This window comes from Ranitomeya imitator, chromosome 9 (assembly GCF_032444005.1).
Source record: "Ranitomeya imitator isolate aRanImi1 chromosome 9, aRanImi1.pri, whole genome shotgun sequence".
NCBI lineage: Eukaryota > Metazoa > Chordata > Amphibia > Anura > Dendrobatidae > Ranitomeya > Ranitomeya imitator.
Window position 1 is genome coordinate 44,316,650 of NC_091290.1, and position 26,380 is coordinate 44,343,029.

Genomic DNA, 26,380 nt, shown 5'->3' on the forward strand with positions numbered 1-26,380 from the left:
ATTTTGCAAAAACAAACTGTTAAAAAAGGTCATATATTTCGTTATATATCATGTTTTTAGGCCTGGAAAAGTAAATACTGAAAAGTTCTTAAGTCGACGACTAGAGGGCGAGAAATAGACTGACACTTCCTCTGCTTGTAAATATACACAGGCGGTCTGATGGGTGACCGGATCCAATCCTGGGACAGAAGAAGATGAGTACATGGGGCGGAATCTGTCCAAGCGAAAACAGGATGCTTGGAAAATACACATAGACTCAAGAAAATAGGTATAAATGCCGGTTTGAGTAAAGAGGTGGTCTTCTCCTATAGGTGGTCTTCTCCTATAGGTGGTCTTCTCCTATAGGTGGTCTTCTGGAGAGGTTTCACTGCATATATTCTATATAGCTGAAGATTCAGGATAAGGGTTTCCTCCAAAGAGTAATTTCCTATGATACTGTGCACAATGTGGAACAGGCCGCCCACTTGTGTCTCCGTATGTGTCAGCGACACCAAGGCTTCTAAATCCCCTAAGCTTCGCCCCTGGGGATCGGACAGGTGGACTCGACAATCTGTGTGGGGCTTTCTAGGGGAATCTCTAGAACAAAAGTAATTACAGTAACTTGGCTGTAGGGGACAAATGAAGAAATCTTTGGTTTTAGCAGAAAATGTGCTTAAAAGAATAGCTAAACCTTTATTTTTTTTATATTTTTCAAATTTGGCAGGCACTTTTTGGGGAGTTTGTCAGCAGGATTTCACACCCAAAACTATTAATATGCGCATGCAGCTCACTCAAAGAAAAGTCCAGCAATAACTTCTCTGTTACTGAGAAATCAGCCTTTTAATTGATATGCAATCTGAAGCCTCCGTCACTCCAGCTCTACTCCCTGTACAGCGCCTCCTCCTCCTGCTGTATATAACTTTACATGAACAGGTAGTTCCTAAGTTACTGAGAAATCAGCATTTTAATTGATATGCAATCTGAAGCCTCCGTCACTCCAGCTCTACTCCCTGTACAGCGCCTCCTCCTCCTGCTGTATATAACTTTACATGAACAGGTAGTTCCTAAGTTACTGAGAAATCAGCATTTTAATTGATGTGCAAATGAGGTCAAAGACCTATTTGGAGATCGGAAGCCTCCGTCACTCCAGCTCTACTCCCTGTACAGTGCCTCCTCCTCCTGCTCTGTATAACTTTACATGACCAGGTAGTTCCTACGTTACTGAGAAATCAGCATTTTAATTGATGTGCCAATGAGGCTCAAAGACTTTGGTAGATCTGAAGCCTCTGTCACTCCAGCTCTATTCCATGTCCAGCGCCGTCTCCTCCTCCTGCTGTATATAGCTTTACATGGCTAGATCGTTTCTACATTACTGAGTAATTAGCATTTGAATTGATGTGCAAATGAGTCTGAAAGACTTTGGTAGATCTGAAGCCTCTGTCACTCCGGCTCTATTCCCCACCCAGCACCGCCTCTTCCTGTTTGACTGCCTGTTCCATTGATTGAGCTCACACAGCACAGAGGCTGTTAGTAAAGCAGGAGGAGGCTGACGTGGGAGGGGACTAGAGCTGGAGTGACAGAGGCTTCAGATCTACCATAGCTCTTCAGCCTCATTTGCATATCAATTAATCAAATGTGTACGGTATGCCATACTTCATGGAAATAAAAGGTGAAAGATAATGATAAGAAATGTGTAAGTAGACGAAGGTCGTATGTGGAGGAACGTGTCAACCTTTGGACTTCTACATTTCAGGTGTATGATACTCAGTGACCGCCGCCACCGATCATTTCCGATGATGTTTGTCAGATTTAGCTGTAGCTGTAGGTCCTCGGCGAGTTCCCGTGAGCACTCATCTAAGGGTAGGGTTTTTTGGGTATATTTTTTTTTCTACTCCAAAACAGTACCAGCAAAGTGAATGAAATTTCCAAAATCTCATTCACACCCTGCGTTTATTTTCTCTACATTTTTTTTTTAATCCGCAGCATGTCAATTCTTTCAGCTTTTTTCACCCATTAAAATGAAAGGGAAAAAAAGTCTCCAAATCAAAATGCAAAAAGGCAACATGTGAACATTCCCTTAGATTGACATGCATAGAGTACTTTTATATAAGTGACCATAGATCCCCCAATTCGGAGCGTCTTACTCTGTCCTGACTGTATTAGGGCTCATTCAGAAATACAATTTTTTAGCACACGAGAAAATCAGACCGAGGTATTCTGATCATAGTGTGGTACGCGTGTCATCTGATTTTCTCCTAAGTGGAAAAGAAAATTTCTTCAATCTGACAGTCAGTGTAAAATCTGACAGCACTTAGATGTCATCTGAGTGCAGTCCAAATTTTTCACGGACCCGTAGACTTGCATTGCTGGTTTTGATCCGACCTTCTGATCAAAATCGGATTTGTCTCCAGACTCCAGACATGTGAATGGTCTCAGGTATCACAGCTATGAGTGCTGTCCGTGAAAAACACAGATGGCACTTGTACGCGAAAATCGGACTTAGAGATTGTCAGTCTTTAATGTGGTTGAAAGAACAAACGTCCGGCTTCCTGGCACCTGGCAGATAAGACTGACGGCAGTATTGAGCCATTTACTCAGTACTTATTGCAGTGCGTCTCTAGGACTTTGGGCCAATGTTTCCCTTTTAGACCTCTCTGATTCCTTTAATAGGTGTAGTAATGGCTCAGTCCTAGCTGTCATACTGGTATGTCTGGGTCAGAGAACATTAATGAGCACACCCTTCCAGGAAGACAGAGAGCGTTCTCATCATCACTTAGAGAGCGGCACACTAATGACACACAGAACTCGTAAGAACATATAGTTAGACATCATAGAGGTAGTATATGATAGTATATGCACTATACATTCCAATGTGTCTCATCCCCTTTAATTAGGACATTTGGAAGCCATCATCTGGCCACACACATGTGATATCTGTTGTACCCCCATTCGTCTGGGCCAATAACTAACTCCCTCGACTCCCCCATACACATGAGCACTCGACTCGACTGAGCAGTCATGTTTTTTCCACTTATAGAGAAGAGAAAGACACCTCTGGCAGCGGCCATTGACGTTACAACATCACATTCACAGCTCAGCAACCAATCGCTAGTCTTAATGGCTACTAAGGGAGGCGTCCTGTCTACACGAGCAGCCTCACAGAGCTCGCTGAGTGACATGATGTGGGACACCAGGAGCAATGTCAGGGACTCAGCGCTGAACCCCGGGATGGCGGCTACAAGCAGCTGTAAAACAAACATCAGCTGGAGATGAATTTTTTTTTTCAGAAAGTGGACAATGTCTTTAAAAAAAAAAATGCTCATTTGTATTTTTTTTTGCGTTGCAAAAAAAATCTGTAGTCCAATTCAGTATCAGACATGTGAGTGAGATTTTATCTACGCTCAGCAGAAATTGCAGATGCTTCAAGGAAGGTTTTTCAATTGAAGTTCTCCTGCAAGGTTTCTAGGAAAATTAAAGGGAATCCGTCAGTAGATTTTGTTATGTATTCCGAGAGCATCATGATGTAGTGACAGAGACCCTGATCTGGTGATGTCGCTTACTGGGCTGTATTTTGCCATTTAAGAAAAACAACAACAGCGTTTTATCAGCAGGAGATTATCACTACAGGACTAGGTGTCTCGTGTCTCCTAGTCCAACCACGCCCCCAGCACTGATTGGCAGCTTTCTGTCAATGCATAGTGTACACAGAAAGCGACCAATCAGTGTTGTGGGCGTGGTTATACAGGGCTCAGCACTCTGAGCTCTGGTAGATCAGTAGCAGAGAAAACTGTGATTTTATAGAACTGACAGCAAGTATCCCAGCAAGTAACACATCGCTGGAATCAGGGTCTCAGTCCCGACTCTCAGATAACATAGCAGAAACCTGATGATAGATTCCCTTAAAAACTATGACCCGTCTCATATACCGGGAGTTCTCCACCATTGATTGGAACTAAAGCTTTGCAGTTCTGTCCTGAGCGACCTTCAGTGTTGGGTTTGGTCTCGGTTCCGGTGGTTGCACCCTACACATTGCGGACTAATCCTATAGCTATGCCATCATTGTCATTTGTGAAGCAGTCATGGCGGCTCTTTGCTATAAATAGCAGTACTAATTATTAATAATTATTAATACCGCACTGTCAGCTATTAGTTTTAGAGCTTGAGGGACAATTTGAGCCTCTACCAGACTCCAGAATTTCGCTATTGCAAGAATTCTCCTAGTTTCACTTCCTGCCCGGTTTTCCATGGACTTTGCCCCAGGTTCTAAGTGATAACAGTCCAAGTGCTATGGCCGTGTACTCTGCAGCAGGACAGGCTCCCAGGGGCACAAGATTTGGGTTTTGGGTTGCCCCTCCCCACCCATGTCTATTTTTCAGCATGATAGCGGTCACTTAGACCATCGTTCTGCCAATAATCTCATCCCCCGTGCCAGGCGAGGTTGTAGGAGATTTGGACTTTGTTCTGCAACATCAAAATTGCCCACCGTGATCAACAGACCCCAAAACCAAGATCTCTAGAAATACTTTTTTGGGGGGGTTTATATAATTGGCAATATGGATGGGGCATGATAAGAGCCTGACCGCACTGATGGAGTGGATATTATTTTTTATAGGAAGGAGCAAAGTGTCTATTTCTAATATATGAACCATTATTACCGGACTGGCCGTGGGTCTCCTGACAACCTCACGGAGTTACGTTTGGACCCGCAGCCAGTCCATATCTCACAGTCGGACCATGGTTCACGGACGCCTGATTTTGCCCCAAAAACTGGAGAAAATATTAGCAAATAATATGTTTTCATTTTTTTTCATCCCATTAGTAATGCGAAGTTGACAAAGTGTCAGGCTGGAGAAATGTAGTATAGTACCACCGGAGTTTTATTTAAAGGGTAACCGTCGTTTTTATTTTTTGCTTCATAGATCAATAATGGGCGTGAAAATCAGAAACATTTTAATATATTTTATTAGAGAAATCTTTCTTTGTCCTCCTGAACTGATCATTAATTTTCTCCTTTCACTGATAAAATCTGTCTTCAGTGAAGACACTGGTCCATTACTGAGATAGGAGATGGCAGTTGGTGCTCATAAGGTTCTATGTGAAGTAACGGTCATTTCAGGAGAACTTGCAGCAGAATGTCTCTGTCTTTCTGCTGCAAGTTCTCCTGAAACGACATTTACAGTTTTCCATAGAACCTTATGAGCACAAACTGTCATCACTGAAAATCTGTCTTCACTTCAAGGGGTATTCTCATCTCCAAGATCCTATTCCAATATGTTGTAGATGTAAAAATAATAATATTAGCAAATACTTCCAATTAAAAATGTAGGATAGTTCTTCTGATTAGCTATGTCGCTTACCCCATGTGCAGGGCATTGCAGTAGCTTAGGTATCCATGGTTATGACCACTCATATAGTGACAGTTAGTTAGCTGTGGCTGTAACCATGGATACCTAAGCTACTGCAAGGGCCTGTACATGTGGTAAGCAACATCGCTAATCAGAAGAACTATACAACATTTCTAATTGGAGGTATTTGCTAATAATATTATTATTACGCCTACTATATATTGGCATAGGATCTTGGCGATGGGAATACCCCTTTAATATAGATTTTACAAATTTCACAAATTAATTCAGAAGTCAAGCTCGATTCTGGAGGTGACAGAAGCAGATTTCTCTGACAAGATATATTACAACGTTTCTTATTTTCACGTGTAGCATTGATCCATGACATAAAAATGAAAGCAGCGGCTACACTTTATCTAATGATGTCACATCTCTGGGGGGAGCGCTGCCCCCCATTCACCTGAGATAAGGGATACTTGTACAATTGGACAACTGTGAGCTGGCAATGTGATTTGTTATGGGGGGGGGGGAGGGTGCATTTCCTAAAATTAGTAATAAATATGTCTATAGATGCTCTCTTCTCTTTGATGTAATACCCCCGCTCCCCCAAATTTAGTTTTCTTCTTTTCCCCCCATTCTTCCCTCTACAAATGTTGCTAATAGCAATAACACTATGCGGGCCCTTTATAGTCCAATACTCATCATAATGCACAACCCCATCTTCCTTGCAGGTGATAGTGCCCCCCGTTACCTCTCGGGCCCCCAATGATATGAGATAATAAGTATGTCATATCACTTACAATTTTTTTTTTTTTTTACACTTGTCATTTAAAAAAAAAAAAAAACTGAACAAAATTGAATTTGAAAATGAACCGATCCCTCCTTTAACCCTTAATAAAACATTAAGTCAACTATTTAATGATTCCAATGACCCTATATATGCGGCATGTTCCCTTCTTCCTGTGTCTGGAGCTGCAGACATCCTGGAATAAATCTATAGGTGTTCTCCCCATAGGACTCTGACAGCAGCACATTGGGAAAATGCCAAAAACCAGAAGTGTCAGTAGTACCCCAGCAGGGGTCTGCCTGTGTGAGAGGGGTGCAGCCTGCAGGCAGAGATAGGAGCTATAGGATAAAGCAGTGCCAATGTGTTACCTGGTCGCTCGCTAGATATTGTTTCTTCTGTAAACCCAGATCTACACTAGCGTGCCATTAATATACTCCAGCTAGCCCAGCCCCGGGTGACACAACGGAGCAGCGGAGGCCAATAAGGCTGCATAACGTTGCAGGGGAGGACTTTTCAAAGAAAAAAAAAAAAATATGACATGGGACCATGCAGCTGAAAAAAGTCTGAGCTGGTGGGGCGGGGATTTACTAGGAAGAATGACAGCTACAGAAGTGATACTAAGAAAATCAAGGCGATGACAATGGAGATCTCAGCCCACGGATCAGATTCTCAGCACAGTAGTAGAATGTGTTCACACTATTCTGCTCCAAAATCCCCACCCCGAACCTCTTCATAGGGAACCTGTTACCGTATGTCCCGAAACGCTATTAACATGCAGATTCAGGGTTAATATGTAAAGTTAATAGTGTTCCAATGTCATCCAAGAGCTCGCTCACACAAGCATACGCGTCTGACGTTTTATCGGATCGCACTCAGACCGGTGTTATACCATGGGGCAGTGCGGATCTGCGTTATTTTTCTCATTCCGATACAGCATGGCGCGAGTGGTTTTCGCAAATCGGATCACGCACGCCCATTCAAGTCTTTGGGTGCGTGCGAAACATCGGACATCACTCGGATTTACGTGGATACACACAATGGAGAAGATGGAGAAATCTTGCTCTCCATCTTCACACCTGTTGTGATACAATTTTGTAATGCAAGGGAATAGGGGGATCACACAAAAATGTCACTCAGATCAAAGTCTGTCATTTACAGAATCTTTCTGAATCTCTGGCTTGAGAGTATAATCTCTTGTGTAACCGCAGCCCGGGAGAAAGTGAGCTTTATTCATAGCAAGAGCCGCCGGCTTTCAGTCATAGAGTTGGGCACGGAGCGACCACAGTCACCCATCAAAGCACTGAAAGCTGCGGCTGAAAAAAACACCTCATCACTTTAATTGACACTTTGCTTTGCATAGAAGCACTGCACAGCAAAATGTCAGCCATAGTGCAGAGGAGTGCTTTCAGTCGCCGCCTTTATAACTGAAAGCCGGCGACTCTCAGGAGGAATAAAGTTAATTTTCTCCCAGAAGGCGCACTTTCAGAAAGGGCTCATACAGACAACCGTACTTTCAATCCAAGTGTGAGCCGACAAGTCATTAGATCGCACTCGGACCAATGTTATGTCTGATTTTTTATCCTGAGCCCTAGTCTGTTCAAGGGAAAATAATCACACTGTGCCTGATTTGCATCCGATATTTGGATTACAGTTTGGATTACAGTTTTCCATCAGTCAGTGAGTGCGTGGAGAAAAATTGGTCAGCGCTTGGATGACATCTGAATGCAGTTCGATTCTCACTGACAGAAAGGGGAAGATGAAGAATGTTTTTTTCCATCTTCTCATCTGAGAAAATCGGATCACGTTGTGATCAAACTTTAATCAGAGTGTGATTAGCATAATTGGCCTAATTCTCACGGATGAAAGAAATTACTGTTGTCTGCTCTTAGCCTATATAGCAGGTTCCTTTTAAAGTGGTGTTGTCTCACGTGTCGGTGGGCAGTCAGTGTTTCGGTGACAGGTCTCTCTATTTTAAAGGGAGACTGTCACCTGAATTTGGAGGGAACAATCTTCAGCCATGGAGGCGGGGTTTTTGGGTTTTTGATTCACCCTTTCCTTACCCGCTGGCTGCATGCTGGCTGCAATATTGGATTGAAGTTCATTCTCTGTCCTCCGTAGTACACGCCTGCGCAAGGTAAGATTACAGTGTGCAGGCATGTACTACGGAGGACAGAGAATGAACTTCAATCCAATATTGCAGCCAGCGGGTAAGGAAAGGGTGAATCAAAAACCCAAAAACCCCGCCTCCATGGCTGAAGATTGTTCCCTCCAAATTCAGGTGACAGTGTCCCTTTAATGTTTGTGACCAGGGTGCTGACTTCAACCCCCCATGTACTGCTCAGATGGAAGTGTGGTGGCTATAGATACAAATCTGTGAAAAGTTCGTGCCTACAGATGCCTTCATCACTCTGTGGCTTATTTTTTTTTTCCGAGATCCACTACTAGATGGTCAGTCAAAGCGGAGTAAAGCTAGCTAGGGTCAGAGTTGAGAAATAAAGTCACGATCACAAGCTGGGTAAGTATTAAGATCAATACAATAGGAAAACCTTCAGAAGTAAACCAATTGGTATCTCCCATCACTACGCCGGGAGTTTAAATAGAGTGTGGTACTATCCAGTTGGCCACAGCAGGGAGCTAATAGATCCTGATGAGCTGCCGGACAGCACGATGAGCTGCCGGACAGCACGCACAATGACTCTGCCTGTGATATTGGCCATAACATATAGTCTATCACCAGTGCCTCCCGCGGAATGAACAAGTCGGTACCTGGAGACAGTGGCAGATGTCATTGGAGCAGGTCCTGGTAGAGATGGAACAATACTGAGTTCAGTTGGCTTCATGGAATTCTTCCTTTACCCTATGGTGGCGGTACAGGAGGGGGAAGCAACACTACAGTACAGTGTATAAATTGGACCAAGGTCAGACCGCAATGCGTGGACTGGCTAGCGGCTCTCCCAACTGATATATCTTTCTATGAGTCTGTCATGCTCAGAGAGCCGTTGGCCAGTCCGTGCACAGTCGTCTGGTTTCAGTCCAATTTATACAGCTGTATAATTGTGAAATCACAGACTAGATCTGATTGTTGCAGCAAACATTGTATGGTCCTTTTTTAACCAAAGATTGATTGTAAACTGCTTTAACAGTTGAGATTCACAACTGAGAGAAATTAGATTCGGCTCCCCACCCAGCCATGGGTAAGTTATACTGGAGATAGCGGATAGCTTCCAAACACGGTAAAATTCTTTTAAGGTAAAAATAAATATCTACTATATAATTGTCTAAGGGTCACTTCCGTCTTTCTGTCTGTCCTTCTGTCTGTCACAGAAATCCCAAGTCGCTGATTGGTCGCGGCAAAACAGCCACGACCAATCAGCGACGGGCACAGTCCGGCGGCAAAATGGCCGCTCCTTACTCCCCGCAGTCAGTGCCCGCAGTCCACACTCCCCCCCCAGTCAGCGCTCACACAGGGTTAATCGCAGCGTTAACGGACCGTGTTATGCCGCAGTGTAACGCACTCCGTTAACGCTATTAACCCTGTGTGACCAACTTTTTACTATTGATGCTGCCTATGCAGCATCAATAGTAAAAAGATCTAATGCTAAAAATAATAAAAAAAATTAAAAATAGTTATATACTCACCGTCCGTCGGCCCCACGGATCCAGAACAGGCCTTTTCCGCTCCGCGCGACACCTCGGTGACCGCTCCATGCATTGTGATCTCGCGAGATGATGACGTAGCAGTCTCATGAGACCGCTACGTCATCATCTCGCGAGACCACAATGCAGTCCTGAGACCGGAGCGCACGAGGAGCATCGGTAAACGCTTCGCCTGGATCCGGGGGCCAACGGAAGGTGAGTATATAACTATTTTTTATTTTAATTTTTTTTTTTAACAGGCATATGATGCCCACATTGCTATATACTACGTGGGCTGTGCAATATACTACGTGGACTGTGCAATATACTACGTGGGCTGTGCAATATACTACGTGGACTGTGCAATATACTGCGTGGGCTGTGCTATATACTACGTGGACTGTGCAATATACTACGTGGGCTGTGCAATATACTACGTGGGCTGTGCAATATACTACATGGGCTGTGCAATATATTACGTGGGCTGTGCACTATACTGCGTGGGCTGTGCTATATACTACGTGGGCTGTGCAATATACTGCGTGGGCTGTGCAATATACTGCGTGGGCTGTGCAATATACTGCGTGGGCTGTGCAATATAATACATGGGCTGTGCAATATACTACGTGGGCTGTGCAATATTCTGCGTGGGCTGTGCAATATACTACGTTGGCTGTGCAATATACTGCGTGGGCTGTGCAATATACTGCGTGGGCTGTGCAATATACTACGTGGGCTGTTCAATATACTACGTGGCTGTGCAATATACTGCGTGGGCTGTGCTATATACTACGTGGGCTGTGCAATATACTGCGTGGGCTGTGCAATATACTGCGTGGGCTGTGCAATATACTATGTGGGCTGTGCAATATACTACGTGGCTGTGCAATATATTAAGTGGGCTGTACAATATACTGCATGGGCTGTGCTATATACTACGTGGGCTGTGCAATATACTGCATTGGCTGTGCAATATACTGCGTGGGCTGTGCAGTATACTATGTGGGCTGTGCAATGTATTACGTGGGCTGTGCAATGTACTACATGGGCTGTGCAATATTCTGCGTGGGCTGTGCAATATACTATGTGGGCTGTGCAATATACTACGTGGGCTGTGCAATATACTATGTGGGCTGTGCAATATACTATGTGGGCTGTGCAATATACTACGTGGGCTGTGCAATGTACTACGTGGGCTGTGCAATATACTGCGTGAGCTGTGCTATATACTACGTGGCCTGTGCAATATACTACGTGGGCTGTGCAATATACTACGTGGGCTGTGCTATATACTACGTGGGCTGTTCTATACACTACATGGCCTGTGTTATACACTATGTGGCCTATGTTATACACTACATGGCATGTGTTATACACTACGATGCCTGTGTTATATACTGCGTGTGTGGGCTGTTATATACTATGTGAGCTGTGTTATATGCTACGTGGGCTGTTATAAACTACGTGGCTGTGTTATATGCTATATGGGCTGTTATAAACTCTGTGGGCTGTGCTATATACTACGTGGCTGTGCTATATACTCCATGGGCTGTGCTATATACTACGTGGCTGTGCTATATATTACGTGGCTGTGCTATATACTACATGGCTGTGCAATATACTACGTGGCTGTGCAATATACTACGTGGCTGTGCTTTTTACTATATGGGCTGTTATATACTACGTGGGCTGTTATATACTACGTGGCTGGCCGCGAACAATCAGCAACAGGCGCAGTCCGGCCACGCTTCTCTAATCCTGTGTATTCAATATATTATTCTAAAATCTTCATAAATAATCTACATACATATTCTAGAATACCCGATGCGTTAGAATCGGGCTACCATCTAGTATTTATTTTTGGAACCCAAATACATTTCTATGGGGCCGCAAAAATGGGCAGAAATAATTCCACGGCGCAGGTGCGCCGTATTATTGTTATTTATTTATATAGCACCATTAGTTCCATGGTGCTGTACATGAGAAAGGGGTTACATACAGAGTTATAGATATCGTTTACAGTAAACAAATTTACAATAACAGACTGGTACAAAGGGGAGAGGCCCCTGTCCTTGCGGACTTACATTCTACGGTATGGCCGTGAGGGCCGTATTTACGGCTGTGAAAAAAGATCGAGCCTGCTCGATCTTTTTCATGGCTTACGGACACGGACCCCCATTGTAAATCAATGGGGCCGCAAAAACAAGGGAAGCTTGTTTTTATGGTGCAGCGTGACTTCCGGTTTTGCGGACCGCCGTTTTTTTTTTCCAATACTTTTGCTATAGTATTGGGAACCCGAAAAATGGCGATCTGCAAGTTTTTTGCTGTCTGTTATTGCGGCAGACAGTGAAAATTGCGGCAGTATGTCCCGCAAAAAAGGCCCGCGGTAACAGGCCGCAAAAAAAACCAAAAGTGTAAAAGTAACCTAACATGTGTAGTTGTTTACTTATGTATTGTGTTCTACTTGTTTTACTGTCAAGTGTATTCAAATTAATCCCAGACATTTTCAAGGATCCTAACACTGTTTCCATTTCACTAAATCTGGCATCTAGGTAGAAAGTGTTATCACTTGTTCACAGATTGTCAGAAAATGGAAGGAAACAAAGTAAAAGTTGGCTTTTGCTGACATAAGAAAAAGAATACAGCTGATGTTACAAGATTAGATCAGTGTCCTGCCTTCGAATGTCTTGGATATTTCTTAGATCCTTTTCTCGGGTACTTCTTGTATCTCTGCTCTGTACCTTCTGCCTGGTCCATGTGGATATGTCACGGATTGGTCACCACCGCTGCCAAATATTGGTTACTATAAAATAATTCAACAACTCTTTCTTGTACATTTTTACAAAGAAATATATTTTTTTCCCAAAAATTGATATGTAAACATTTTCGCAAATAGCACTTGTACTTATCATGATATTCTATGGGGTCATTCACATGTCCGATCTTTTCCCTTGGTAGGCAGAAAATATCAGAGACATGTCCTATTTTGCTCACGGGTTGGATCAAAATCAACAATGCAAGTCAATGGGTGCATGAAAAAATCAGCACTCGGTTGATATCTGAGTATGGTGCGATTTTCACGGACTGTCAGTATGGAGAAGGTGGAGAATTGTTTTTACATTTCCACTTAGGAGAAAATCAGATGACACTTGTACCATACTTTGAGTCTGATCAAAATATTCGGTTTGATTTTCTCATACGCGAAAAAAATCGGATGTCTGAATGAGGCCATAGTAGATGGGGATGTTCATATGTTCGTGATTTTTCACGAATCACTCAATGTTGTGGAGACATGTCCAATATTGATTGAGTGTTGAATCAGACTCGATAGTGGAAGTCTGTGGGTCTGTGAAAAAAAATCGAACAGCACTCCGATGCCATCCATGTACTATCTGTTTTTCACTGACTGATAGATAGGAAAAGATAGAGAAACTTTGTTGTTGCTGTTTCTCATCCGAGAAAAACTGGTGAAACTCCGACCAAACACTGATGGTAAAAACCAACCCAACCGAACTCAGATCAAACTCTGATGAAACTGGGAATGATATTATTGTATGAGAAAAACCACTGACGTCTCAATGAGCCCTAATGCTAGTGCCAAGTGTAAAACCTCTAGTAGAGTTGAGCGAATATGTTCAGAAAAGATCACCGAATCTGAATTTGCCATATTTGTGCCGTATCGGTACCCTATTCGCTCCGAATTTATATTTGATGATCGATTCCAAACATATTCACTCATTTCTACTACCGCTGACTCCAATGGCGTATTGGAGAAATTACTGTAAATAAATTAACTTTTTGATGATATTCTAATTTAGTGAGAAGCACCTGTATAATAGTGTGCGTATCAATAATATACAGACATCTTAGAACATAGATCATGAAGATAGGTACATCACCTGAATGATTAAGAGGACAGTGGAGCCCAAGATTAGATAAAGTACAGCAGTGGTATATGGGATCTAGCAACCTTGAACCTGATCTGGTCGAATTGCTCTTTATCCTCCTCGAGTATGTCCTAAAACATAATATTTTCATTTTTAATAACAAAATGTATTAACAAATAAAAGGCATAGCTATGGGGGTCGCTTGTGCATCCTCCTATGCTAACCTTTTTCTTTTAGGAGCATGGGGGAAGGATATATTTCAGAAGGAGACGAATCCAGGGATCAACATGGTGCAGGGGTGGACGCGCTATATTGATGACGTGTGGTTTTTGTGGGAGGGATCTATTGAGGACCTAGAGACATTTATGGGAGCTCTCAATCAAAACAACCAAAATATTAAGCTTACTTATAAATTTGGACGAGAACTGGAATTTCTAGATCTTCTTATTAATGTCTCAATAGATGGCCGAGTTATAACTGACATCTACAGGAACCTGACGGCCACCAACTCCATGCGGGATCCTCCCACCCAGCCTCCACGATTAGAAGGATACCAATAGGGCAGTTCTTAAGGGCTAAAATAATTTGTACCAACACTGAGACCTTTGAAATCCAGGCCACAAATCTGTCAGAGGCTACAGTCATCGGCAAATTAAATAAAGATATATTAGGGCTAACAAGACACCAAGAGAGAAACCTATCTATGACAGCAACCTGAAATGGAAGTGGATCAACAAATTCACTTCATATCCGCACACAACAACCAGTGGGACCAACTATCTTTGATAATGAATAAACATTGGAAGATTCTACTTACTGACCCAATATTGGCAAAGGTTCTACTCCTTGCTCCGTACATGGTGGCTCGATGCTGCAGAAATTTAAAAGACATTTTGGTCCACAGTTTTTAAGACCAGGCCTGTAAGAAAAATCTTAACAACCATCCTTACCCTGTTTTTCTCCCCTGCGGACTTTGTAAGGCCTGCATGAATTTATCGAAGACTAAGACCTTTAAGAATTCAGATGGGACCCAAACTTTTGGTATATTATTATTATTATTTATTGTTATAGCGCCATTTACTCCATGGCGCTTTACATGTGAGGAGGGGTATACATAATAAAAACAAGTATAATAATCTTAAACAATACAAGTCACAACTGGTACAGGAGGAGAGAGGACCCTGCCCGCGAGGGCTCACAATCTACAAGGGATGGGTGAGAATACAGTAGGTGAGGGTAGAGCTGGTCATGCAGCGGTTTGGTCGATCGGTGGTTACTGCAGGTTGTAGGCTTGTCGGAAGAGGTGGGTCTTCAGGTTATTTTTGAAGGTTTCGATGGTAGGCGAGAGTCTGATGTGTTGTGGTAGAGGGTTGAGGGTGATGCGCAAGAGAAATCTTGTATACGATTGTGGGAAGAGGAGATAAGAGGGGAGTAGAGAAGGAGATCTTGTGAGGATCGGAGGTTGCGTGTAGGTAAGTACCGGGAGACGAGGTCACAGATGTATGGAGGAGACAGGTTGTGGATGGCTTTGTATGTATATATATATGTATATGTAAACAACTAAACTGCAGCTCTAAAGGGGTCATATATCATGCAGAATGCCCCTATCGTAAGGTCTACATTGGGCTATCAATCACAGAATTATGAATACGGGTAAGAGAACATGTTCAGGATATTGAATAGACAAAAACCACTAATGATCTCTTTTGAAGTCCATTCCACGTCACTTTAATCAGTTTTACGACTGCAATTCTAAAACATTTTTTCATAAAAGGGATTGATATGGTGGAGATGGGACGAAGAGGTGGTGATTTAGGTAAGGTGCTGGCTCAATTAAAGAGCAAGTCGATCTTTCGGTTGGATACCCTTACCCCCCCCCCCCAGGGCCTTAATGACACTGGTTTTGGGTCCTTTTTGTAGTTTGGGGAGCTTCTTTATCCTGGCTTTATCTTGGTTTTCAGGTTTAGTGAGTGTTTCCGGGGCTTTTTTAATATATTTGTCATATTCATTGCATTTGTTTGCTTTTTAAGTTTTATCTTTATTTATTGGTATCTGTCATTTGTTATTCTTGTAGTATTGGTCTGATTTTTGATGTCGGCAAGCAGAAGGTCGCTTCAATTTCCGCGAGCCTTAAAGAGGAATCATTCGGTACTATGTGAAAACCATCTTTTTCATTAGGAAATAGCTAAAGAGCTTAATGAGGACTATAACTACTATGAAAAATCATAAGATGCAACACTATCAGATTGTAATATTTTTATCACCTCCTTAAGGGGCAAAGAGATAAAGGATAATGATTTCTCTAACATTTCTTATGAACAGCAATTTTCCTCTTTCTCCTTTCTCCCCTTCCCTCCTTTTTCCTGGTGTATATGTATATTGGGAACTATATGTAACACACACCCCAGGAAGCCAGTTGTTACAGTGGTATTGCCATCCTCATGGGGAGGGTGATGCCATGCCTGGAAGTAAGGAACGATCCCTTTAACAGGTGACACGTACACACAACACTGTTCTGACTCCAGGCCAGAAGGGGGAGCTCTGATCAGTTTGTGGATGGCTTCCCTATATATTCTGGCTGGAGAAGTTAGGAGTTCAGTCTAGAGAAGAGCTGGGGCCGTGCAGACATGAGGTTCTGCAGGTCCTGACAGAGCAGATTGTAAGAGACTGTGAGGGGACAAGAGGCAAAGGAGAGGAAAGATACTGGGAGTGCAGCTGCGAGCGTGCTCACTCCAGAATCAGTGTAAGAAACCGGAAGCCGGAATTCTGAGGTTGTAGGGGTAACTGTATGCCCCACAGCAGAAATCGGCGGGCAGGAGATTTCAAGTTGCTTGTCCACCATTACACCCGAAGGCACAGCATCATATAGAGCCCGGAGTCACTATGAGAAGGGACACCTGTAAAAAGGCTCGATTTGCCTGCCATGTGGGTATTGTCCTACATATAGGACAGAGAGAGAGAGGACCTTGTGTGAAGCCTCGGGCAGCAAGAGATGCACACTACAGCGCAGTAAGGAAGGCTTCCAACCCCGCCTGGTTAAGGGGACTCCAAATCGCTTCCAGGTTGCCCGGACCTCACCATCATCTGTTACTGGTACCCTGGACTGTGGTTGCATACTCCCAGTAAAAGGTAAAGAGACTGCAACCTTGTGTCCTCTAATTCTTTCTGGCACCACACCATCCATCATCTTTGCCTACCACACTGCGAGCCCTGGGGACTAAGCTTCACCTGTGGGAAGCCACACCATCATTGCTGCAATAACATCGTCCCCAGTGGACCACTTTAAGCAGCGTCGGTCATCCCTGACCGAATACCACAGGTGGCGTCACGAACATTCTTTATTCAAAACAATCCCTTTAAAGAATCTCCCTTTAACGTGGACAACCAGGGCCATGGACGGATCACTGCCACCGAGACTACCCCTTTAATGACCACCGGACCCGGTACCGAGTATCCCTTAGACCCTAGCTGGTGCTCCATATATACCAATGATGCACCTAGACACATCATTAACTTCTGCTGCCGGCACTGTTAGCGACACCGATTGGATCCAATATACTATATAATGGTACGCCCCCTGGCTTTAGACCCACCCCCTGAAGAAGCATAATGCGAAACAGCATAGGGGTTGGGGAAGTGCGGCTGTACTTTATCTAATCTTGGGCTCCACTGCCCTCTTATTTATTCAGGTGATGTACCGATCTTCATGATCTATCTTTTAAGATGTCTGTATATTATTGACATGTCTAATTTATCATCGGCAGTTCTATGATTACTTAGCATTAGCACTTCTTTTTACTATTTAATAATACTGCCTGTGGTTAAATACTTTGCCGGGCTCATGTTCTATATATAGAGTTCCATAGTCTTTCTGTTAGATTCCACTGTAACATTGTTTATTGCAGCACCTAGCACTTTATCTTCTGGCTATAGGTAACGTGTTCCTAGCTTTAACATTACAGACTAGTTGTGAATATTTTTTCTGGCTTACATAGAGCTCCTCACTTTTGTAATTACTGTAGAGCAGGGGTGTCAAACTGCATTCCTCGAGGGCTGCAAACAGGTCATGTTTTCAGGATTTCCTTGTACTGCACAGGTGATAATTTAATCACCAACTCATTATTTGTGTAGGTAATTAAATTATCACCTGTGCAGTACAAGGAAATCCTGAAAACATGACCTGTTTGCAGCCCTCGAGGAATGCAGTTTGACACCCCTGCTGTAGAGTATATATACTCGTATTTAGCCTATTTGAACTTCCCCACAAGGAGGTCGTTCCCCACCCTGTCTATTAATTGTTGTTTGTACTGATTTTATTTATTTATGTTATTAAAAACATCTTGTATCTTTTATTATTGCTAGAATGTCTTTTATTGTTGGCAGGAAAATAATCTAGCCATAATCAATTTGATAATTACTAACACCCATGGATGTATCGATCAATAACATCCACAATCCTGCAGGAAGCCATATTATTTTTTATCTAACAATAATATTATTACAGAGAATTAAGTTTTAATGTAAATTAATAGAACTTAGATTTTATTTAGGTAATCACATCTCTTTTTCCAATTCTACTGCCCCATTCACCATTGCAGTCATGTACTTGAATGGTGTCATTATGGCTTTTAATCCCAGTGCTGGGGTAGAACAATTCCATGCTGATTGATATTCTATGTGGTGTAGAATTTGTCAGAAAAAAGGTTTGAGCAAATGATGCCTGAGTGCAAAACCAGACAAAGTCCATGGGGAGGAGTGCTGCAGTATCTGAAAAATGTTTTTTCTCTAATTTCATACAACTCATTTAACTCCTTATAGAGCTATTCCAAACATAGTAAGTTACCCCCAACGATCACGAGTAAAGGACTCTGGAACACAGAATCGGGTTCTGCTGTGTTTTGTCTTGAATGGAGTGGAGTGAAGTTGCATACATGATTCATTCTCCACTCCATTCATTGTCTATAGTACGCTGGAGAAAGATAAGCACAGCCCTAGGTTATTTCCAGAAGGCCCGTAATATCTACAGTCATGGCTGAAAGCACCCTTGAAATTATTCCCGAAAATGAAGTGTTTCTCCCAAAAAACTATTGCAATTACACATGTTTTGTTATACACATTTATTTCCTTTGTGTATATTGGAACAACACACACAAAAAAGGAAAATTGTACATCATTTTACCCAAAACCCCCAAAAATGTTAGAACAAAATTGTTGTCATCTTTCCAAAATTGTGGGTAAACAACTTTGTTTCAAGCATGTGATGCTCGTTTAAACTCACCTGTGGCAAATAACAGGTGTGGGCAATATGAAAATCACACCTGAAACCAGATAAAAAGGGGAGAAGTTGACTCGATCTTTGCATTGTGTGTCTGTGTGTGCCGCACTAAGCGTGGAGAACAGAAGGAGGAGAAGGGAAATGTCTGAAGACTTGAGAAACGAAATTGTTGAACAATATCAACAATCTCAAGGTTATAAGTCCGTCTCCAGAGATCTTGATGTTCCTTTGTCCATGGTGCACAACATAATCAAGATGTCTACAACCCATGGCACAGTAGCTAGGCTCCCTGGAAGTGGGCGGCAGAGAAAAATTGATGAAAGGTTGTAGAATAGTTGGGATGGTGAATATACAGCTCTAATCAAGTTCCAAAGAAATTCAAGTTGTCCTGCAGGCTCAGGGTGCATCAGTGTCATTGCAAACTATCCATTGACACTTGAATGAAATGAAACGCTATGGCAGGAGACACAGGAGAACCCCATGGAGGACACAGAGACATAAAAAGGCTAGACTGCAATTTGCCAAAATGTACATGAGTAAGCGAAAATCCTTCTTGGAAAGCGTCTTGTAGAGAGATGAGACCAAGATAGAGATTTTAGGTAAAGCAAATCATTCTACTCTTTACTAAGATCCAAAAAGTATAGTTTCTCCTTGGGGAGATTGACATGTTAAGCATGTCGAGGTGAGGAGACTTAAAGCCGCAATGCTCCTCTGGGAAATATGCAAATTGTCTCTTCAGAGAGGAAGAGAACTAGAACTCTAGTGTCACCTATTGGAAGTAGCAATCCTAACAGTCAACAGTCAGCTTAACATGTCACTCTCCGCAAGGAGAAACGATACTTCTTGGATCCTGAAAGACTTGGAGACTTCTTCCTGCTGCACAAAGTCTCCTCATAACAGTTGTTGTAGAGATGTGTCTGCTGCCAGAACTCTGTGTGGCATTGACCTGGTCTCTAATCTGAGCTGCTGTTAACCTGCGATTTCTGAGGCTGGTGACTTGGATAAACTTATCCTCAGAAGCAGAGGTGACTCTTGGTCTTCCTTTCCGGGGGCGGTCCTCATATGAGCCTGTGTTTCTTTGTAGCGCTTGATGGTTTTTGTCACTGCACTTGGGGACACTTTCAAAGTTTTCCCAATTTTTCGGACTGACTGACCTTCATTTCTTAAAGTAATGATGGCCACTTGTTTTTCTTTACTTAGCTGCTTTTTTCTTGCCGTAATACAAATTCTAACAGTCTATTCAGTAGGACTATCAGCTGTGTATCCACCAGACTTCTGTGCAAGATGGTCCCAACCCCATGTATAAGGCAAGAAATCCCACTCATTAAACCTGACAGGGCACACCTGTGAAGTGAAAACCATTTCCGGTGACTACCTCTTGAAGCTCATCAAGAGAATGCCAAGAGTGTGCAAAGCAGTCATCAAAGCAAAAGGTGGCTACTTTGAAGAACCTAGAAAATAAGACATATTTCAGTTGTTTCACACTTTTTTGTTAAGTATATAATTCCACATGTGTTAATTCGTAGTTTTGATGCCTTCAGTGTGAATGTACAATTTTCATAGTCATAAAAATACAGAAAAATCTTTAAATGAGATGGTGTGTCCAAACTTTTGGTCTGTACTGTGTATATATATATATATATATATATATATATATATATATATATATATATATATATATATATATATATAGCCAGGACAAAGTATTTTGGCACCCTAGGCAGTTGAAGCTGACCATGCATCCACCCTCACCCCAAAAGCAAAGGAAAGGCTCAGACACAAAGATAACGGGACACTTAATCCACATCCCCCTTCACTGCCAATTGGTTAGTTAGCAAGTTCTGATGACTACTTCCACTAGAATTGCTACCTTTTTCACAAAAAAAATGTTATCAAAGGTAAAAAATAAGTGATGTGCTTTAGGGATGTGAACTAACAGGGAGTGCAATTTCAATGTTAGAAACAGAATCAGTGACTTATATAGTGTAACTAGAATCGGGGCTGTTTGGTTTCAGTTAAGGTATCCAGCATTTGGCAAATACGCTAAGGGAAAATAGACAGACCACCATTATAAATAACCAGTCGAAGTGCCACTGCAGCGCGAAACGGCTGTCGTCCAGTCCTCCCATCCTCCCGATGCCGATGTTTTAAAGTATTGGAATAAAGAAGTTTTTTTTGCCATCCGTTCCTTTCAATTTTTGTATCCATTGTGGCTATTTCTTTGGAGTGGCACCCCGGCTCACAGAGCACTTATATGCTTGCAGCATCAGTTCATGCAGTTACCTGTGCACTGAGTGGGCTTCCCCGCTGTGCGGATTAACACTTTGATGGAAATAAAGGGATACGTCTGATGGATTTTGCATCCGTCATGGGACAAATACAGCTTACACAACAGTGATGGTGGTTCTGGTGATGTATTCTGGTTCTGGTGACATATTCATGTAGTGATGGGCTTTCTGGTGCTGTTTTCATGTAGTGATGATGATTCTATTAATATATTCATCACCAGAACCATCATCAGTACATGAATACTAAGCCAAAATTATCATCAGTACATAATTAGAGCACCAGAGCAATCAAAAATACATGAATCTGGCACCAAAAACATCACCAGTAAATAAATACATCACCAGAACCACCATCAGTACATGAATGTCAACAGAACAACCATCAGTAAATTAGTACGCTAAGAGAACCTCCACCAGTACATAATACAGCTACAGAACCACCATAAGTAAATGAATACATAACCAGAACCAATAGTACTTGAATACAAGAACCAAGCTTAGTACAACAATCTATTGTCATATCAAGTCAGCCCCATAAACAATTGTATCGCATGAATCTACCACACTACATCTCCCAGTATATCCTTAACAGTGCTAAGGAGATACTGGGAGTTAGTATTAAGAGCCATCATCAGACTACTGACCATACAGGAACCACAGTAGTCAGTATCACAGATAAACATTTACTCCCAGATACCTTATAGATTACATCTTCTTTGCTGTCTTCTCTTTCTTTTCATCTCCATCTTGTCTAGATGCCATGATGACTTTTCAAATCCACATCCCTTCTCTGCTGACTTCCCTATTCTCCGGAATTTTGCAGCACATCTCGACACAATGCCCTTAAAAATAAGAGTGTTATTAAAATGTCCTTGGAAAAAAAATATCTGTCCATTTTATGGCCCTAAATAAGCCTCCTATAGTATATGGCCTCCACACTGTCTACCATGATCAGCCAACTGCCAATGCCCTCTGATACACCAAGAGGAACCTATCCTTGCAATGTGAAGAGCTGCAAAACCTACATTCATGTAAAGTGAAGCCGTACTGGGCCGCAGGCCTTTGAAGGGAGGACGTCATGACAGGGTTGAGTGGACCTATAGGAGTTGAACATTTGAAAAGTGGTTGGACTGGGAGGGGTTAAGGAATTTGAATTGTGGAGTCAGGATAGGGCTAAAGAGGAGAGAGGAGGGAGAAGAGGTGGAGTAAAGGGGGGCACTATAAAAGTCACTAGCTATCTTAGTAGGGCAACCATTTTAGGTGCCCTAACACACAGAAAACAAGCTCCCACCCACCCTCCCTTGGTAAAGTAGGGGTTAATTATGTTAATCAAGGGAATTCAGGGTGAGGAAAGGTTTGAGGATGGGTTGAGAGATACTTTAATTGTATTTTGTTTGTAATATGGAATGCTTTGTCGCGGCAGCAGGCGTGGGGGGGGGGGTCCTTGAGGTTGGTGGTGCTTATAAATGTTAGCTCGGAGGGGGAGGGATCTCAAAGGTCCTGGACTCCCCCTTGAGTGGATTAAATGGAATGGAACGTAAGGATCACACGGAGGAGATAACTGGGATCCGTGGGTAATTTTGGAGGATATTGGCCGGGCGAGTCTCTGTGTGTCTCTGAGCTGGTGCCTAGCGGCTAGAGGCAAGATGCGACCTGGGAGGCCAAGTTTATGGATATTGACCTGAGTTTTGCTACAGTTTGGGGCTTCGAGGACTGCCCTCCCCGTGAATATTGTTAAATAAATAAACTGTTATGTTAATAAAGGCTGCTGCGGCCAATTTATCCAAATGAAAAAATGTGGTGAATCATTATTTAGGGAGTGGGTAAGTTGGATTGATAGTCTGAGCGGGTTGGAAAGGGTTAGATAAGGGGCGAAACTCACAGGATTCACGAATACCCAATTGTCATGACCATAGACTGGATACAGGTCCGCAATGCACAGAAGGACTATAAGATTCCAAAGACATTCACATGTTCCTCTTACTATGTGGTGCACTTAGTGCACAAAATTATTTGTCCTACTGGGGGTCTCTATGTTGGAGAAACAGGAGAAAAACTGTGGGCAAGGATGAGGTCTCATTGCCACACGATTACACACAAAAAAAAATCAATCTATGGCCAAACATTCCTGAGGTCCAGGACGTGACATAAACAACATGAAAATTGTTATATTGAAATGCATCTTCAAATTACAAAAAACACAGATGGGTTGGTGAACAAACATTTATAACAGTCTTTGATATCATCCACACAGGACTAAATCTGTCAGGAGGATTTATGACTTACTACTGAGGAATCGTCTCCAGAGACAATGAGGGCACCAGGTCTGGATCAATAAAAACGCTCACACCACTTATCTAAGCTAATGAAGGATTCCTTCTCTGAGCTCAGATTGTTTGCTTAGTTAATTGTCCGTGTATTATGTCATGCCTCTGTTCTTTTTGTGCATACATTTGTGTTTCTTCAGATACTTTATTATACCATGCCTGATGAAGAGACCCAAGAAGTCTCGGAAGCTTGCTTTGTAATATCACTTATTTTATTTTTGCTAGCCATTAAAAGGTATCATAACTACAAGATTTTTTTTTTCAGAACAATCAATCTTAAAGACTTTATGCACATTGTAGCTTTGTCATAGTTTTAGTTGCATATGGCAGCAAAACTCCAACAAAAATAGCTCTGAACAAACTTCCCTGGCCAGGCTTGGACTGGCCCACTGGAGAACAGGAGAATCCTCCGGCGGGCCACCACTCTGTTATATGAGCAGTACTTGGCACTATATACTTGAATCACATGTACAGACAAAGGCAACATCTTCTTTATTTAATGATCTACACCGTTCATTGTTATGTACATTTGTGATTGAGGATAATGTCACATTTGCATGTAGCTGAAAAGTGGGGCCCTGGAGTTGGTTACTGGTGGGCCTTTGGCACTTTAGTTCGACACTGTCCCTGACACAAATGTCTTCAGTACTAATAGAGAACCATGTGCACTACTAAGGAAGGTGCCGTAGTAGGATCCCACACCATAAAGTAATACAAAATAAACTAGGTACTCAACTTAAAGATTAATTTTTTGACTTTTAATGTAGTCAACGCAAAACGTTTCGTCCGCATCTAGCGGCAATTACAAACTATACAGGAGTGTCAGGAACTTGTGGGAATCCTGTGGATTTTAGTGAGGCGCGTCTCGGTACGTGCACACATTCAGGTTCCCTGGCTTGTTTACCATTGGGGTTTTTCCTCTTTAGACGCCCCATAATCTTGTGAAAGTGACCATACCGAGATGTGCCTCACTAAAATCCACAGGATTCCCACAAATCCCTGACCCTCCTGTATAGTTTGTAATTGATAAAGGCCAGATGCAGCCGAAACGTTTTGCCTTGACTACGTTAAAAGTCAAAAAATTAATCTTTAAGTTGAGTGCCTAGTTTACAAATGTGTTCAGGACCTGCAGAAAATCCTGCTCTGGTAGGGTCACATAATCATGTGGATGTCAGTCTTGTGGAAGGACCTACACAGATAAGTGACGGTATATATACAGGTTCCTGACGTAGATGGAAGAGCAGTAATGAGGCTCTACAGGGGAACTGAGTGTCTACTTAAGAGGTTTGGATTGGGGACTGAGATTCATAGAGATCTGTTATGTAGACTGCATTTGATTACAGGTGTTTAGGGATTAATGGCGCCTTAGAATTTTGGGCCTCAATTTATTTAGGAATCTGGATTAATATTGGCGTCTGGTTTGTGATCTGTAATTATATAGAGGCATGGTCTTGATCTGAATTTATTTTTAACGTATAAGCAGACAGAGGCACTACAAGAGAGTATCATATAAATATATATGATATCAGTATTCATATGCATGAGGAGATTAGGTTACGTTCACATGTTCAGTATTTGGATCAGTATTTTACCTCAGTATTTGTAAGACAAAACCAGGAGTGGAAAAGATCAGAGGAAAGTATAATAGAAACCCGTCACCACTTCTGTATTTATCACCCAATCCTGGTCTTGGCTTACAAATACTGAGGTAAAATACTGACCTAATACTGAACGTGTGAACATGGCCTTACAGATGTTGATGAACTGCATCTCATTTTTCAGCTCAGCCTTGTGATTGATGTCAAGCCTTGTTTCTCTCCCATTTTTTTTCCAGAGGATCCCCTAAGCTGAAAACGTTGGAAAGCACTGGTGTAGGAGCACAACCCTGCGACAAGGAGAATGATAACAGCCCTTTGTGGATACTAATTCCAACAGGTGGTGCTGATTATGGACATGATGTAGCAGTGTGGTGGTGGTCTACAATGAAGGCTTTTCACTGGCAGACTCAGACAGAAGAGGGCCCCTTTTTAAGAACAATATATGGGCCCTTTGCAGCCCAATAATTCATCATAATGCAGAATTTCACATGCCTTGGAGGTAATAGTGACCCCTTACATTTTGGGACCTTGTACACCAATGGTAAGTTCACCACTGGGGCTTTTACCTTTTCTGTCTACTTGATCACCGTTTGCAGCTTTTCCCAGCTCGGATTGTGAATTTGTTTTCCACTACAACAGGGACTGCGATGGCATCTTTAATTTTAGGGTAGATAATATGCAATGAAAATTATCCTTTAAGGCTACGTTCCCACGATCAGTATTTAGTGAGATTTTGATGTTGCCACATTTCTGCACGTATTATGTAAATTAGGGTTACTTGCCTTTTTTTCACATGCTTTTTTTTTATTTCACGTTTTTGACTCTGAGGTTTATGTCTCTTGGTGTGTTATGCTGTAAATAAAGCTATTTTGTTTTTTATGCTTCCTTTTATTTGGCTTTTACAACATTTTATAGATACAGCCATGTGTGACTAAAAAAAAAGCTGTGTGTGCATGAAGTTTCTGGAATCTCATTGCTTTTGATGATATTGTAAAATTCAGCTTTTTTCCCCTTAAAAAATAAGGTTGTTATTGATACGTAGGGATGTATTAAGAGGTCCCCCCCATCTTCTTATCAGATCTACATGTTGGGTTGGTATCTACCTAGGGGAGTATGTGGGGGAGCCAGGGCAAAAGCTTAGAACAAGAATGAATTCTCACCGCCACACGATAAGAGAAAAAAAATGGATCTTCCTGTGGCAATACATTTTTGTCTCCTCGATCATAGCATTATGGACATGAAATTACTTGTATTAAAA

General features: G+C 42.2%; 1 protein-coding gene and 1 long non-coding RNA gene across 2 annotated transcripts in view; one reads left to right on the plus strand and one right to left on the minus strand.

Moving 5' to 3' along the window:
* Positions 1 to 6,515, minus strand: part of IRF7 (interferon regulatory factor 7) — a 51,175-nt gene extending 44,660 nt beyond the window's left edge. Inside the window, exon 1 of the mRNA XM_069740509.1 lies at positions 6,480 to 6,515. The gene's annotated coding sequence lies outside the window, so the exon portion shown is untranslated. The remainder of the gene's footprint in view (positions 1 to 6,479) is intronic.
* Positions 1 to 25,947, plus strand: part of LOC138649804 (uncharacterized) — a 31,145-nt gene extending 5,198 nt beyond the window's left edge. The window contains exons 4-5 of the long non-coding RNA XR_011315365.1: positions 152 to 268; positions 25,359 to 25,947. This is a non-coding gene — a long non-coding RNA (uncharacterized lncRNA). The remainder of the gene's footprint in view (positions 1 to 151; positions 269 to 25,358) is intronic.
* The last annotated feature ends 433 nt before the right edge of the window (positions 25,948 to 26,380 follow it).